A 17,925-nucleotide genomic window follows, 5' to 3' on the forward strand; every position below is an offset into this window, starting at 1 on the left:
AAAAGAAAAGAAAAGAAAAGAAAAGAAAAGAAAAGAAAAGAAAAGAACCATAGCTTTCTCTTCCAGTTGCATTAAGGATATGAGAATCTTTAGCTGTTGATCAATTTAATATATGCTGCAGTCCATAAACAGCTTGCTCCACCATATTGTACATGTAGCTGAAAGGATAATTTGACATGATTTTTGGAGTTTGGAGTTTAGAATAGAATGTAGTGTAATTCTAGCATTAATTTAAGACATTTGTGCAGAAACTGGAAACAAACCTGTTAGGGAAATCTCAGAAATAACTACATTATCAGTTAGCATGCATGACCTAGTTTTAAAAGCAGCATTACATGAGTACACAGCAGAAGAGATGAAAAATAAGAGATTTTTTTTTGCCTTTTTTTTTTTTTCTCCTAACTTGCCACTTTTTTCCTGACTTCTCAATTTGATACCAGTCAGAAGTATGAAGAAATGTTTTTTGTTTTTTTTTGCCATTTCATAATCTCCAGTTCAGCAGGCTGGAACTAGATGATCTTTAAGGTCCCTTCCAAACCAAGCCATTCTACGAATCTATGATCCTATGATTCTACAATTCTGTGATTTCTAACAAAAGCTCCTCCACTTGTTGGGTTCCTTTGTAACTACTTGTGCTGTCATGCTAATATACAGAGATGCAACAAGAATAGCACTCTGAAACCACATCTGCTACCATTTCATTCTTCTGAAAGTCATCGAATGCAGGTGACACAGTGGGTCAAAGTTGAAATCTTATCAGTTGAACTAAGCTGCAAGTGTTCTAGTTAAGATTTTTGTCTCTCTCACAAATCTTCACTGCGCTTAGCTAACTTAAATGTATAAATAAGGTAAACATTTGATTATACTCCTGTCTAACATGCCCTTTCTGCACTGAGAAGTATAAAGGAGCCTGATTTTAATCAAGAAGCGTGCTGGTATATAATTTAATGAAAATTTGGGCGTGGGGAAGGGGTGCCTAGTGTGTATTCTCATCTACAGGCAACACATTGCAACAACTTGTTGGCTTTCATTGAACTTGAGCTCCCCTCACCACTAGTGAAATGCCCTGAGATAAATGGATCATTGCAGTATGAGGCATTAAGAAACTTTAGAAATACTAAGAAAGGAAAAAAAATGCTTTGGAGGGTGCTATTTATTGACCTATGTATTAAAAAAATAGTATATTCACAGCAATTTTTACGATAATGACAGTTAGGTGACTTGATAGAGTTAATTTCAGATATTCCATGAAAGGAAAGCAATCCTACAGTACAAGAACTCCAAGTCCTAATGAAAAACTTGGTCAGATAAAATTTGAAGCTTGAGCTTCACTAGGACCAAAGCACTGTAGAAAAAGAAAGGGGGTCCACAGATCAGCCAGTCTTAAACTGTATTTCCGTGTGAGATGAGACTTTAATGTATAACTTGAAAATGCAATGACAAGGACAAATATAGAGAACAGAGAGGAACTTGACAGAAAATTCAGGTGTAGCAAAAGAAAATGCAATTTCTTACTTACTGTCTTACTCTAACACTTGAAAATGGCATAACTAATGCTCTTCACCTAAAGAGATGAAAATGAAGGGGAAAATAAACTGCTGCCCTGCTGAAACCTACTGATACAATAAAATGAAGGTCATAATCTGGCCGAGAAATAAATACGCAGAAGAAAAGCACAAGCACACCATAAAGGAGTCCCATAACAGACATGCAAGTCTCTGACTTTCTGAAGAGAACAGGCATTTACAGGAAAAAGGGAAAGCAAACTGGAGAAAAAATTCCTGCAGATGGGAGCTCTTTCAGTAGCACAGGTTAAAACATCACCCAATAAAAAAGAAATAAAATACATCTGGAAATTATACCATGGACTGATGATCATGTACTTTATAGATATTTATTTCAGTTTGGGTGAAAACTGTGTGTTGAAGAGTAAGATACTGAAATTCATGGGATATCTAAAAACAAACTGAAGTGTTCTGAAAACTAGCATGATTATGATCCAGTAAGTCAATAACAGCAACAGAGCAGTAGGAGATAACTCTTTGGAAGCAAAATGTGAGTTATCAGTACCACCACAGACCTCCAAGTGACATTCTTTAAAATATTACTGAATGCTTGGAGTGCCAATGTACGACTGAAAATTGACGTATAATAAGTGATACAAATATACTAAGAGTAAAGGAAAAGTTTGGCACAGTTGGAGCCTATACAGGAAAAACAGTTCAACCTAAACCGAAACAATCAAAGTTTCTGCTGCTAAAAGTTAAGGTTACAGTTTTTAAACTGAAGACTAAAGAAAGCCATTTGGCACAGAAAAGCATGTGGTTCAGGATGACACACACATTGGGGGTGGGAATGTTATTAAATCCTCTATATTCTTAAAGGACAGGAAAAGATATTAATAAAATCCAGGAAGGAACTGGACAAACAGCTTCTGCAGTGTTTGAAGTAGATCACGTATAACAATCATAACAAACCCAAGATTTTTACTGTAGAATCAAAGATGACCAAGGTTGTAAAAGATCTCCAAGTTCATCTAGTCCAATCGTCCACATATCACCAATATTTCTTCACTAAACCATGTCTCTTAGTACAACATTTAAAAGTTTCTTGAATGCCTCCAGGGATGGTGAATCAACCACCTCCATGAGCAGCACACTCCAGAGCCGCACCACTCTTTCAGAGAAGAAATTTTTCCTAATATTCAACCTGAATCTCCCTTGGCTCAACTTGAGGCCATTCCCTCTTGTCCTGTCACTCTTTGCTGGGAGAAGAGACTGACCCCACCTCACCAAAGCCTTCTTTCAGGGTTATTGTAGAGAGCGATGAAGTTTCCCCTGAGCCTTTTCTCCAGACTGAACAATCTCAGTTCGCTCAGCCACTTCCCATAAGATTTGTGCTCAAGACCCCTCACAGCTTCCCTGCCCTTCTCTGCACATGCTTCAGGGCCTCAATGTCTTTCTTGTAGTGAGGGGCCCAAAACTGCACAAAGCACTCGAGGTGCAGCCTCACCATGGCTGGGTACAGAGAGATGATCACTTCCCTGCTCCTTCTGGCTGCACTGTTTCTGATCTAAGTCAGGATGCCATTGTCCTTCCTGGTCACCTGGACACGCTCCTGGCTCAAGTTCAGCTGAGAGTCAGCCAACTCCCAGGTCCTTTTCATCCACACCGTCTTCCAGTCACTCTGCCCTAAGCCTGTAGCATTGCCTGGTGCTGTTGTGGCCAAAGTGCAGGACCCAGCACTTGGTCTTGTTGGACCTCACCCCATTGGCCTCAGTGTAGCGATCCAACCTTTCCTGATCCCTGTGTAGGGCCTTCCTATCCCCAGGAGCTATTTCTACAGATATGCAAAGAGTGTAAAATTGATGGGAGTGATCGCCCTGTTTTATGGCTGAGAATCTGACATTTAGCTATCAGATGAATCTGATGGAAAGACGTAACCTCCAAAAACTGTATGGCCAGGACAAACACTGACACGGTGCTGCCAGTATAGGCTGGTCTGCTAAAGGATTAGTATGATTGTATTGCAGGAAACTCTGTGTCACATCCAACAAACAGTTCAGCTGCATCAACATGTGATGCAGACTTTTGAAGAGTTAAATACCAAAATAAGTAGAATATAATGTCAATAGCGCATCTGGTGACCTAGGCTTCTACCATTGTCCTGGTCCTGCTCAGCAGCAGAAGCCCTGACCTGAGATCAGGCTCCTCCCCTGAGTTTCAGGGCCAACCTCTGCTGTTGAGGTCACCTTGCCAGTGCCAGCCTGTGCCATGCTGACATGCTTTCTCCATTGTGTGATGGCATGCAGCCTAATCAGAACATTCCAGGCCTGAGACAGCCACTGCACAACACCAGGGAACCAGTGGGGAGGAGAGACCTAACAACCCAAACCTGCACCAGGCAGCACTGCTGTCAGCTACTGATGCAGAGTTCCAGTGACCAAAAGCTCTCACTGGAGCTGTCTAATTTATCAGTATTATTATAGCACTAAAGTACAGGTTGCTGTCCCCAAAGAAATGCAGAATACATGGAAATAACTGATGAGAAATGAGACTTGTTAGAAGAAAAGTTCAAGCTTGAAACCTGAACTCTCGTGAGGGCTTCCCTATCAAAAGGTTTTGGTTCCCTTTTTCTGTTGTGCCTCTGCTATAGAGGCATAAGTCTCAAAGGAGAATTGCTCCTGGGAGATCCCTTGCTGGTGGTTTGACAGAGGCTGAAACCTTCCCACAATCCTCTCAGTGGTCTTCTCTTCTGAAACCTTGAGGATGCTCTCTGCTTTGTGGAAGCAAAGACAGGACTGTGCTCTCACAGCCTGCTCTCCTGCCCATTGCAGTTGCATTCAAGAAGACCAGCACCAACAACTTTTCTGCTTCTCTTGAAAAACGTGGAGGTTGTTTAATTTTTCTTACAACTTTGTTCCCATCTCTGTTTTGGGATCCATGGTCAGAGAAGCAGGACCATCACCATATTTTCCCACAGGGCGGCCCAGCCCCACTGTCATTATGAACAGAACAGGGTCTGTCCACACGGCAGGGAGACCTGGTGGGGTGTATGAGGTGGAGTCACTGATGCCTGTGGTAGTCACTAAGCATCACCACCCACAGGGCTTTTACTGCCGGTAGGCAGCCAAATGATGGAAAAAGCCACCGTTCTGGAAGTCATTCATGGACTAAAGGAAACAGATCCAGGTCCCTTTTATTTTAAATATCTCAGGGAGATTCTCATCTCAAAAATATAAAGGCAATATAGATTTCAGGAGAGATGTTTTAGTGTCCTTATTTTTTTCCTGTGTATGTTTCAGTCTCTTGCTCTGACTCACAGTCATAAATACACATAGAGAGGAAGAAATGTAAAGCAGAGTTTTAAGCTTTAAAATAAATTGATTTCCTTCTTTAGTAAAGTTTCTGAATGATATACTCCTAAAAGAGTCTACAAAGGCAAAGTAAATTCTTGTAGCCCCTTCTAGAACCAGAGGTGAGGTGAGAAGAGCCGTAGTGCTTGAACCTCTCAGATAGCAACGGTAAGAGAGCAGTGATAAAATTTTTTTCATCACATGATGTGGGGAAAATGTTTTACAAGTTAGGACGTGCTGCTCAGTGCGGGTTCCTCTTTCAGTTCTCTGAATCTCCTTAAAAAAAAAATTCAAAAAGTAGCAAACACAAAAACTGAATTTAAAAAGCGGTTTCCTCACTTCAAAACTACTCACCGTCCCACACCATCTCTTTAGATGTTACCTCTAAGGCATTCTATAAGGTACACATTAAAGTCATTTGCATACAGACTGATAGGCTTTAGAGCACTCTGTTAAGAGTGCTATAAACTACACTATGCAAAAAGCATGGTTTGTAATCTAGTTTTATTTGTCTGATGATTTAACATAGAAGAAAACCATATTTTTTTCCAAGACTAAGAGAAAGAGAAGACACCTAGAAATTGCTCAGATAAAACCCATCCTTTCTTTTTAAAGGTTTTTCAATCACAACAGGAAATATTTTGAAATGGTCACACTAATCACAAGACTGACTACTTTTTAGGCTGAACATGTGTTCATACTCAACTCCTATTTTTAGGTCATATCATGTGCCAACTCCATGCCACTGCTGTTTGTATTCTAGCTGTAAATGAAATGATAACTTTTACAGTTTTTTCTTTCCTTCTTTCCTCCTTTCTTTCCTTTCTTTCCTTTCTTTCTTTATTTCTTTCCTCTTTTCTTTCTTTGTCTTCAGAGAGGTAACGTTTGGATCTACAGCACCCATGAACCAGTAAGATTTTCTGTCACTTTATATAAAACATATAAACTGGGACGTCTCCGTTTAAGCACAATGCAAAATACTACACTTTTTCATTCTCAACTATTTACATTATAACTCAGTTGCACCATGCAAACTGGAACAAATTCAGCTTCAGGAATAAAGATACGTTGTAGAAAAATGATTATAGCATGGTGGCTAATCTGTGCAAAAATGTTTGGTTCCAACCAGATTAGTTCAACATCTTTAGTCTGTAGAGAGTACTCCCAGCATCAACAGGATTAAAAGGTACATGGCATCACCACCTTTCTACTAGCTGCAGGATTTACTAGGATTTACTCTGGTAAGTCCTCAGCAAATGCTTAGACTATTTATAGCATATTGGGTTCTCAGAATGATACAGCTTTCAAAGTAATCTTCCCCCTCCACAGCTGTGGATCACTTCAGACCTTGCTTCTAAGCTAAGGAAGATCTCAGTCTTGAATTTAAGCACTTGCAGTGAAAACAACAGAGGATTTCAGCTTCTAAAGCCTCTTTTTTTTTCAGTGTTAGAATTAAGAGTACATTTTGATAATTCAGCTTGTGAGGAAATCTTTTCTCTTGTACTGTGAGGTTGGAGCAGGTTGGAGCAAATGCCAACAAGTTGTTTAGGCCTATGAATTTGCAGAGGCCTGACTACTGTGCTATGACTATCAGCCACAAATGCCCATCTCTACCCTCTGAGATTGTGCTTCCTCTGCAGCTGTACCTCCTTGGCTTGTGCATCTAGTTTACCTCTTGATGATCATGATATTGCAAACCAGTCCCATATTGGATGGATTGCTGGCACTGTCTATTGAAAGCTTCAGCAGCTTCAATTAAATGTACTTGCCTTTCCTTCTTTTGAAGAAGTCCAAATGCCTTTTCTCTAGATCAAAGTTCATGACAAGTATTCCATACTATAATCCCACTCAGTCAGCTAATGAATCCCCCAAGATCTTAGTAGGTCCTCAGAAGTTGACTTTTCTCTTGTGAAACTCCTTGAGAATCATAGAATCACAGAATGGATAAGATTGTAACGGACTTCTGGGTCCATGTGGTTCAACTCCACTGATAAAGGGAGCAGGACCATGTCTAGGTGGTCACTGACTATCTCCAAGGAAGAGATAGTCTATCTCCCACAACCACTCTGGGCAACTTGTTCTATTGCTCTGTAGCATACATCCTGTCCATATATCCCATCCTAGCATGGTGACCAGAAAGTGAGAAAGGCTTTCAACAGAGAAATAAGTTGCCTGGCTCAATTCTGCATTTTTGTTGCATTGTTCCAGACAGAAGAGACAGAAGACACTATACCCTCTTTGATAAATGAGAAAGGAGAACTGGCTGAGGTACTCAGTGAGTTCTTTCCCTGTGTCTTCAGTGGCAGTCTGATTCCCACACCTCTCACATCCCTGAACATCTAGGTGGGGATCAGAAAAATCCCTCCCACTGTAAGAGCAGAGCAAGTCAGAAACCACCTCATGAGGCTGAATAGTGTAGAAGTCTACAAGGATGGACAACATGGACTCCAGGGTCCTGAAGGAACTGGCTGATGTGGTTGCCACTCTCCACAATATTTGAAAATTCATGCTATCAGGTGAAGTCTCCAGTGACTGGAAAAAGGGAAACATCATTCCCCTTTTTAAGAAAAGTGGGAAAGGAGAACCCTGGGAACTTCAGACCAGTAAGTCTAACCTCTGTGTCTGGGAGTTCACCTAATACATACTGCTGGAAGCTATTTTAAGTCACATATGAGGCAAGGTGAGCTGAGACAGCCAGCATGTTTTACCATGGGCAGATTGTGCCTGACCAATTCAGGGGCCTTCAACAATGGAGTGATGGCATCAATGGACCAAGAAAGGGCAACTGATATTATCTACAATTTAGGCTCATGAAGCAACATTGCATGCAGGTATAAAGAAGAGTTTAGCTTAACTGAAGGATTTAATCTTGGCAGCCAACTTGTGTTAGCTGCAGTTGTGAAAAATCTGCAAACTTTTTTACTGATATGTATTTCTAATGACCACAATACCCCTGATCATTGCACTGATTATTTAAATACTGAATAACTGAAATCATCAGTTGTGCTGTGACCTGAAATTGAGGGGAGGGGAAGGTATCTCTTATGAACATATCTTTTCCTTTGTTGTCAAGGAGTGCTCTTATAGCTCAGGCAAGTTATTGCTCTAATGGATGGATAAACTACTGAAGAATGTGGGAGCCCAAATCTTGTCAGCAGGTTCCCCTGATTGCTTTGTAGTGTAACGATCAAACTAGGGAAAAGCTGGAAATCAACAAGCTGAAGAGAGGCAAACAGCTCAAGTGCCAAGAAACTTAACAATTCAGCTGGATGCAAAATGGACAAGTTTAAGCCTGCCTGTTTCCATAAGATTTGTACTGGAACCAGTGCTCTCCTAGCAGTATTCCAAAAGCAAAGTAAACCACCAGAAAGCTTTAGACTGTTCTTCTCACTATTCAGTGAATGACAACTAGACCCTATGTTAAGTGCACTGTTCAACCTCTTGTTCTGAATGCCAAATAAATAATTTATTAGTGGGTATTTCTGTAGCCTGCAATGTTGATGAAAAGTGCTTCAAAAAGAACTGCAAAGTTTTTATCTTCAGCCTTTCTCTATTATGAAAATTATTTGACTCTGTATTGCAGACAGGAAAGTAAGCAATAGAGAACCTGAGTTGCCTAAGTCTTCAATTCTCTGAGCATTTGACATTACTCTTCTGTAGACTATATTCAGATCTGTAAGTGCTCAATACTTCTTCAAGTCAGACCCAGGTGTCTTTGAGTACATATTAGAAAATGAGGAACTCTGAATTGGTGGCTTTTTCTGAAAGCTTAACCCCTTGAAAGCAGATATGAAAAAAGACTTCATGCTCTATGAGATGAGAATCACAAACATTAAGGTATCAATGAAAATTTGATAAGAGAAAAAAACTTTTTCATAGTAAGGGTAACAGAACATTGGAACAGGCTGCCCAGAGAGCTTGTGGGGTCTTCTTCCCTGGAGACATTCTCTGGAGACATGTGTTCCTGTGTGACCTTATCTAGGTGCTCCTGCTAAGGGGGATTGGACTAGATGATCTTTTGAGGTCCCTTCCAATCCCTGACATGTGATTCTTTGTTTCTGTGATTTACTTGTCTCAGAATGGGATGCAAAATAGTAAGATGATGAGGAATAGCATGAACTCAGCCCTCAGACTGATTTAGTTCGCACCAAACAGACTATATGAAAACTTGGAACAAAATCTTGAGGAGTTTCCCAGAATACCCTCTCTTCTTTAGGAAGATTACTTGAACACCTAAGCCTTCAACCTATTTGTAAATACTTTTTTTTAAAGATTATCTGTTTCCTTTTATTTCTGGAAAATGATTATTATTTGTTATAGTCTTTTAAGATGACTGACAGAAAAGAAACACTTCCTTCACTTTCTAAATGACACACTAGCGGTTATGGTCAGGAAACAGAGCCCCAGGTTGCCTACCATGTCTCACCATGGAAATGGTTATCTGAGCAAGAGATTGCTTTAACCATGAAATGGCTGTGTACAGCCTGTATTTCATGTAAAAGATGCGCAATAAAAAATATATTGACGTGACTGCATAGGGAAAGATGAAAGCACCGTGCAGGAGGGCATGGGATTCTCTAGTCTAAAACACTGGGGAAGTTATCCATAAAAGATTGGTCATAGTCTGATCGCTACTCTTTAGACTGGGATTATCCAATGACTACTGAATGTGAAACAGTATTTCAGAAAACCAAATTAGAGATCAGCTATTTTGTCTTCTAGCTGAACCATATTTCAGGCATCTGCTCCTCTTTTGTCCAATGACCACTGTTTCCTCATTTATCAAGGTTGCAATTTCAACTGGTTAAGTGCAAATCAGCCCTGAGTGTGGTAGTTTGTATACTTTTAAGGAAGGAAATGGTCAAGGTTTTTAATTCTTTCCAAAGGGAGCATTGAATGTGTCGCATCTTTATCCTAGGAAAATGCCCTAGAAAAAGAATTACATGTACTTAAAAAGAAAGCATTTGTATTTATAAGAAAAAAACAATTTTAATTACATACTTCAACCATGCTCCTTCCTGGCACATGGCCAGCTCTCTCAGTCCTGTCAAAACCTGTTGCCCTGTAATTGCAAATGGATATCTGCTCTGTACTTGCCCTTAAGTATCCTAAGTACTGCTATGTTATGATATAAGAAGTGACTATCAGGGACTGTAGTCAGTGACTGAGTGAGAATTGTCTCCACTTGGGCTGAAGCTATAAAGTTTTATCTCAGCTTAATTTCAGGTATTTTTATGCATCCACTTACTCTCAGCATCACCCAAGATTTTCAGGCAGAATCACTGACAGAATCTGATTTCCCAGAACATCACTCAAGCATCAAATCACAAGGTTACTCCCATTTCTTCCTGCAGTCCTACCTCCAGTCAGCATGTGTCCTTCAGCAGCAATCATGTAAGGGCTTTTACATGCTTTAGTTTCCCTCTAAATGAGTGACTGATTGATTTTTTGTGTGATGAAGTGTTCTTCTGTTTTATCTGTACTTATATGATTGAGGACTGTACCATCTTCCATATACACAAAGAAGTTGCTACTACACTGAATCTAAGTCAATATTGGTAAATCAAACTGTCAAAACTTGGGCTCAGGCCATTAAATTCACTTCCTTGTGTGGTTACATACTGATTAAAGAGCTGAGCCACCACCAACCTCTTTAACAAAAGTGAGTGCCAGACTCTGCATCTGGGACCGGGTAACCCTGGTCAGGGTTACCTGGTCAGGGGATTGTGGCTGATGGCAAGCTGACATCAGCAGTCCAGCACTGACACCCAGCGAGGAGTGGGGATGTCCCACTCCCACTGTGCTGAGCACTGAGTGCTGGTTTGGGGACCACATATGAGAATATGGACATAAAACTATTGGAGAGTGTCAAAAGGAGATTTATCAAGATGGTGTAGGGTCCGGACAGCAGGATATATGAGAAGCAGCTGAGGCCCCTCGTTGTGCTCAGCACAGAGCAGAGGAGCTGAGGGGAGGCCTGATGGCAGCTGTAGCTCCTCATAGGGAGCGGAGGGGCAGCGCTGAGCTCTGCTCTGTGTGACAGCGACAGGGAACGGCATGGAGCTGTCAGGGGAGGGCAGCTGGGGGTCAGGGAAAGGGGCTGCACCACAGGGCGGTGGGCGGGGAACGGGATGCACAGGGCTGTGGGCACGGCCCCGAGCTGCTAGAGTTCAAGGAGAGTCTGGAAATTGCTCCCAGGCACAGGATTTGTTTTTTAGGTGGTCCTGCGCACATCGAGTTGGACTCAATGATTCCTGTGGGCATCTTCCACCTTGTGATATTCTATGCTTCTATGATTATAATTTTGTTACAGTTTTGATTCACACAAATTAATACTCTCTTAACTTTAGGAGTTATCATAGACTAAAGATCATTCCAGAAAAAGGAGTTTGGATGTAGCCATCCTGTTTCAGAGGCTGGGAACAGTTGTTACAGATGTCTCAGATTGGCTGAGGAACAAAGTTTGACAAATTCCAACAAATGGTAGTTTTACTGAAGATGTCAAGTGAAAAATGTCATTCCTGTTTAGACCACTAGAGGGTGCAGGCAAACCTACTTTGCCTTGGAAGTTCCCTTTTAGGTTTCTGTGACATGGATATTTCTTTTTTTCCTTTCCCTTCCCTTCCCTTCCCTTCCCTTCCCTTCCCTTCCCTTCCCTTCTCCTCTTCTTTTTGAGTATTTCAAGAAATGAGCTAAGAGGATCACATCTTTCTGTCCTCTACAACCTACTTACATGTAGCATGTAATCCAGAGTGAGTTTTTCCTTCTCCCCATTAGCTGCTATCCAGATACATCCATCCTCATCTCCCTCAATTCTGGATTGCTAGCTTTCCTCCTGTATTTTTTTTTCTTTCTCTCAGCATTTCTATTCCTGCTTATCCATGATCTCCTATCCTACCTCTTGCCCCGTACTCCAGGAGGATTTCCCTTTGCTCCCCCCACTGCCAACTGTCACAAGGAGAAATAATAAAAGCACAAAAGATTCCTTTTCCCAACTTCAGCTGCAGAATCACTACAGCACAGAAATGGGGTCTACTTAGTATACCCAGGATTCTGGGATAACAGGATTTCATTTGGCACAGTTCAAAGAATCTCAACAACTAACCGTATCTTTGAGAACATATGGTGAAAAAAAAAACAACAACAAAACAATCTTTACAAGGTAATTCCTTTCTTTGTGCTTACTCACCTGCTGCTCACGGCAGAAACTTGTGTTCCTGAATATTCCCTTATTGCCTCAGAAATTGCCTTATATAGCTAAACTCTGCATGTAACATCCTGTCAAAGAATATGCAGCACTTTTCATCTTAAGTGTTGATCAGACTTACAGGCAGCTCCCTAAGGAATTTGTCTCGCCATGGTCACTGCTGATGTTTCCGTGCTGTAGCAGGTCAAATTTCCTCTCTGAGTAAGAGCTGTAGAAAGGACCAAAGGAAAAACTTTTAAAAATCAGTTGTTACTAAAAAATGTTTAAAGATGCCAATTAGTGGCAGGTGGCAAGCACTAATGACACTGCCTCTCATAAAACACAGTTTATTAGCTGTATAGCTATCTATGCTTGATTGCTAAAGATACATCATATGCATATCTGAAGAAGGGAAGATAAAAGGGCACATGCTTTTTGGTAAGTTTGTATTTTCTTATTGAGAGAGGTGTGATATGAATCAGGTGTACCTAGTTGCTTCATCATGACCATACTGGTACATAACATCTCGTGTTATTTCAAGACCTAAAAAGGAACTGCAAGAGCAAAGACCTGATGGTAAAGTTACTTCAATTCACCAGCTGTTGAGCATGAATTCTTCATGCAGTGGTGTAAAAATATGACAAAAACATACCACTCCTTATGAAAACGGCTCAGAGGTGTGTGCGCTGGCTTGGAGAACTCTTGGTTCCTCATCAATCTCTGATTCTGAGAAAATCTCTCCTTTAAGTTCTCTGATGGCTAGTATTCATTTGAAAAGAGGAGCTACTACATGAAGCGTATACAAGCTCTCTCACTGTGTTCTTCGCCTTAGTTAGACACTCAACATACTTATATTTCAGTGCAACACTGAGAAATAAGACTAGCAATGGAAAATTTCAGTCAGAACTGAAGGCCTCTTATGAAAAATGTATAAAGAGGGAACAGATCAAATTGACATTACCAAATTCCACGTGTTAAGCCGGTGGGATATTTCTCAGTGCATATTTCTCAGCAAGTAAACGTAGACATAAAATGGATTATATTACCCTGGGCAACCTGGTCTAGTATTAAATGTGGAGGTTGGTGGCCCTGCCTGCGGTAGAGGGGTTGGAGCTTCATGATCCTTGAGGTCCCTTCAACCCAAGCTATTCTATGATTCTAATCTATGATTCTATGATTCTATGACTACCTGTCCTAAAATTATCTAACAATCATGACCCCAACGGTTCACTTAAAAGTCACTCTCAGGTTTTCTGTATGTAAATAAATAGTCATCCCAAGCAGAACACCAACTTTTCTTTCCAGTTTTAACCAGAATATGAAGATCTGTCTCTAAGAGAAAATGAGCCTAAAGCATAGTCCCAACAATGTTTACTTATAAAATGAACTAATTTTATCTGGAAAATCTTGAGGTACAAATCAAGTGTGTCCTATTTCTACAAAATCTTTTTTTTTTTTTTTCCCCAAGAAAAAGATCAATTTTGAAGATTATTATATACTCTGAAAAAGTAAGAGCATCTGATATAAAAAATGTCAGTTGTCTATTTGGATGCTTTGCAAACATTAGTTGTCAATGGTAAAGCACCTTGGACTTCTGCTTCAAAACCAGTTTTAACATGGAAACTATGTAAATATGAAGTAGAATTGTAAGGCTACAGCATCACTTAAACTACTGCATCACTTAAATGCCTTGAGAAATGGTCCTGGTGTCTCTTCACTTTCAAGCAGGATAGAAAGTCCACCACACGGTAACCTCTTGAGGCTAGATTGTGGCACTCTGGGTTTCTCTCCTCCAGCCACTCAACAAGAAGCCAGCAGATAATGGAGGTGACTACATTTACCATAAAAGGTAAACTAACGCTGTTTATTTTCCATCCTGTTATGGCACTACATGCAATGTAGGCCTGCTTCTGACAGACAGCTGAGGGGTACACTCTATTCCCATGCGAAAGATGCTGAAGGTCAAAGAGAATGCTGAGAGTAAACATTTAAAAACATCTAAGCTGACGCCCTATTTTCTGCACTTACACAGCCATTAGTGAGAGCAAAATTATCTGCACAGACAGATGAGTGGAACTCAAACCCACAGTGCAAAAGGGGAATAAAACATTTTCAATAAATGTACCTGAAGTGATGCTAAAATCTGGAGGCAGAAGCAGCAGGGAATCTGCTCTCTGGTGACAAGCAATGCCTGTGTTCAGTTCGTTTTCCTCCCACAAAGCTGCTGTGTATTTTCACTCAAGCTATGTCTACGCAGTAACTGTGAAATGTGACCATGGTAGGCATACCTTAGCCAGCTTTCATCTAGCAGTGTGCAGTATTAGTAGTGATGTGTTTCAGTATGCATCATAGATTACAAGTATTTACCAGCTAAGGTCCTGCACAACTGTAAGGAACCTCAAACTGCTTAGCAGTGATATTCAGATACAACTGAGCTGATGAAAATGCTTCTCTCCACGCTGTAGCCTCTTCCCTAGCAGCATGATGACATCCTCCTGGTTGTGTCTAAACTAACCTACGGCTGTTTGCAATGGAAGAACTGGGATTCTTGATCAGATCATATATTCTGGGAAAACCACAACACAAACCTGGTGTCACCTGCAATGCCAGTATAATTAGAAGCTTTCTTATATTATAAAAAAATAATAATCATCATTAATAGAAGTGACGATTGTCTCACCTGGGGTTGGGTTCATTTGATTTCAGTGACAAAATATCTCTGTTTCACAGGATATTTTAAGGGTAAACTTTATTACAGAGTTTGAAGGCTGCAGATCACTTAGGAATGAAGTCCAAAATTTGATGGAACTTACGTTTCTGAAGCAAACAAATACTTTCAGAAGCTACAGTGGTTGGATTGTCCTAACCATTACGCATAAAATCCAAAAATCATTTATATCAGGCACTGAATACAGTCAAGGAGCTGATATCCAAACATGAAAACTGATTACAAGCAAAAAGAATTATTTTAAAAAAGTAAATGCCAAAGAACTGATTCTCCAGTCCATTACTTCACTCGGTGATCCTCTCAGCATGTCACCTTCTGCAGCGACCCAGTGACAGCACTCATTTACAATAACTGCCTTACACAGGCTATTTTATGTTTGTGTCTAAACTATTAAAAAAAAACCCCTTCACACAAATAGTCTCTTCCCATCTATTAAGAGACAACAAATGCAGTATGCAAGAGTGCACTCTGTTACGAGACTTCCTTCTGGTGCCACTCTGTCTGAGCGTAGTTTTCGTGCATCAGAAGACTCTGATAAAACTACATCTTCTTATGATATGCTTCTGTGTGTACATTCAGTTGCTGCAAACCTCAGGAACAATCTCAGGATGACTATAATATGTGACTCTGCAATAGCTGAAGATAGTTACCAGATAAAGTTTTACAAATCAAACTAGTCCAAACTTTGTTTTTTGTTTTTTGTTTTTTTTTTTTTTCTAAGAGCATGTAGCAGCTCACTCTTCCTCCTTTAAAAAAAAAAGCACTGAAGAAACATTAAGATTTTTACTGCCTTCTGTACTAAAGCAAACCATGCACCTGGTAACTCCTTATTTTGATCACAGTTGCAGAGAGAACTCCTCAAAACTAGCGGTAAGAGTCTTCTTTCTCTTTTACTGCAGTATTTGCTGTAATCATTCTGTCTTCTGACAGATAGTAGCCTAACTTCTTCATTGCTGTTTCTCTCTTACTAACCTACACAGTATTTACATTATTACTAATGCTCACAGTCATCTGGGACAAAGACACACATGCACTTCTTAGATGCAAGGAACTTTGTTCTCCCTTTGGATGAAAATAATAGGAGGGTGAGAAAATCAGCCTTGGCTGAGTTTAACTCCACTAAAAATCAATTTTGAAAAAAAAAAAAAAACCAACAAGAAATGAAAAGCTGTAGTCCTTACCTGATTTGAGATGCACAGTGCACATTGAAAGCCTCTTAAATGCCAGAGAAGAATTAGAAATAGTTGAAAGTTTGCATTCATCCAACCACAGGGCTCAGGAAATGACCTCCGTATTTTGTAACGATTAACTCCTTCCTCACTGTCTTCACTTTTTCAAGTACAGCAAAAAAATCCATCCTCCCCTCCACTGCAACTTGGTAACTAATGCCATGCTCTACACTTGATTTCTGTTTCACAGTGAGAACATGCAGGTGTCTAGAGAAGATGTCTCTGATCACCTCCATGGAAGAGAGAATTTGCAGCATCTTCTGCATAACTGTAACAAAGTACACTTTACTGTTGTGTGAAGCTTATGTGATGAGATGTGGAAATGACTAAGTAATGTCTTAAGCAGCTAACTCTCAGTTTTAGAAGCTTAGAGCAATATTCTCAGCATGACTTGTGCTGTGTCACCCAGCAGAGCAAGACAAAAAACAAAAAACAAAAACTAGAAAATGCTGTTATTTAGAGAGCAGTGTCCATTGCAGTCTGGACATGCATTTGGTGTGCATATGGTCTGAGATACTTTTATGCACACAGGGTCTCTATGTGAAAGTTGGGCATACTGCAACACCAGAAGTTAGGTCTTCTGTACGTAAAAACCTTCTGCTGCATGAGCCCTACTCCCTTGGCTGTATGTACCTGCTCAGGTGAAAGGCATTTCTGAGTCTGAGCATTACATAAAACCACTGGCCTGGGAGCTAGTAAGGGACAGTCCTTCCAGGAATACTCACCATCATTGGGGTACTCCCACGCTGAAGATGAGGTGGCACTTGGGATTTCTCCTTCCAAGTCTGGGTGGCAATCAGGACCCTGGAATGTATTCCCCTCACCTGAAAGCTGCAGCCCAAGGAAGAAAACATTTCTAACAATATGGATGGTAACACAGAACCCTTCTCCTTTTCTTACGATTTAGAAAGCAAGTCCTGGACACACATGCATGCCTTTTCCTCAGCTCTGAAGTCTCCTCACGTAGGCATGTGTAGGTTTTGTTTAAAAACACTATGGGGGAGAGAAGTGTCATTCCCTGCATTTGGGGCGTTGGTAGAGGAAGAGAGAATAGAAATGTCATCAGCATACACTTTTGCATGACAGTTTCATAGCTAAAGCACTCAGACAGATTGGTTCAGGTTTTTGTTCTTTGAGAAGAGCTAAATCTATATTTTGTGCACCTCACACAGCAATACCTGAGCCTGCAAACTGCAGCATTTCCTCTAGTGGGAAGGAGAAGGCTCTCCCCCTCTCTTGCATCAGATGCTCACACCTTCCTGTTTGCACAAGGAGGAGGGCTAATGAGGAGGATGAAACACAGATTTGAAAGCTGCTCCAATGATGAATAATATTCTGCATAAAACATATCTAGTGCCCACAGAAATAACAGGGATGGATCTAGTCAATTTCTCTCACTAAAGTTGAACAGATCAAACAGACTTGAAGTATCAGCGAGACTGCTCCAGAAATTTTCCATGGGAGATGCACTATACAAATGACATCAATCACTTCAGTAACAACTATCAGAGCTAAACCTTGTCCAGCTCTTGATGGGGGGTGGGTTTCAAGAAATGGGGTTCTTCTGTATGTGTGTTGGACAGGACTGAGGTTCCTCCAGACAGGCAGACACACTCTGGGGCTTCCTCCCCCAGAGAACAGGAAGGGGTAGGATTGTCTCACCAGGTCCTGGACACTCACACTCCGGATATCTACATCAGAGCTAGCCATCTCAGGCATCTTGGTTATAGGCAATGATGAGAAACAGGAACATATAGGATTCTTTATCTGAGAGTTTTAACAGTGAGTAAGATTTCCTTTTGATATATATATACATTTGCATAATTTGTATTGAAATTGCTTTCTAAAATAAACAAATAAAATCCTTCACAAGCATTATCTCCAGTAGTAGCAATTCATGATGCATGCTCCCATGAGGCACCAAGGA

The 17,925-nt window shown here is 40.6% G+C and overlaps 1 protein-coding gene across 4 annotated transcripts in view; it reads right to left on the reverse strand.

Annotated features, from left to right (window-relative positions):
* Positions 1-17,925, reverse strand: part of P2RY8 (P2Y receptor family member 8) — a 50,463-nt gene that overhangs the window by 13,311 nt on the left and 19,227 nt on the right. Inside the window, exons 1-2 of one of the 4 annotated variants that reach the window (XM_042867291.1) lie at positions 15,951-16,087; positions 12,184-12,270 (exon numbers count right to left, since the gene is read on the reverse strand). The gene's annotated coding sequence lies outside the window, so the exon portion shown is untranslated. The other 3 variants (XM_042867293.1, XM_042867292.1, XM_042867295.1) reach the window with 3 other exon arrangements.

The sequence above is a fragment of the Lagopus leucura genome, unplaced genomic scaffold (genome assembly GCF_019238085.1).
Source record: "Lagopus leucura isolate 7727_CA_CO unplaced genomic scaffold, USGS_WTPT01 Super-Scaffold_100001, whole genome shotgun sequence".
In the NCBI taxonomy this organism is placed as follows: Eukaryota; Metazoa; Chordata; class Aves; order Galliformes; family Phasianidae; genus Lagopus; species Lagopus leucura.